The following is a 257-nucleotide window of genomic DNA, read 5'->3' on the forward strand; positions in this document are numbered from 1 at the left end:
TATGTGTTTATATATGTGTGCGTATTTGTACTGATGAACACTTCAAGCAGTTTATTGTCCTCATTCACCCGAGCTCACTCTGATCCGAGCGAATTCGATGAAATGCACGCAGTTCGGGCGAGCGGTCCTTGCACGCAGGTTTTCCCCGAGTCTTTGACTTTGCAACGGGGCCACGGCGCGTCGTTGAAGTAGCTTATCTCTGCGTCTTTGGCTTTTATCATCTTGTTTTTTGGTATTTGCTTATTTGTATCTCGCCG

The sequence above is a fragment of the Penaeus monodon genome, chromosome 23 (genome assembly GCF_015228065.2).
Source record: "Penaeus monodon isolate SGIC_2016 chromosome 23, NSTDA_Pmon_1, whole genome shotgun sequence".
Taxonomy (NCBI): Eukaryota; Metazoa; Arthropoda; class Malacostraca; order Decapoda; family Penaeidae; genus Penaeus; species Penaeus monodon.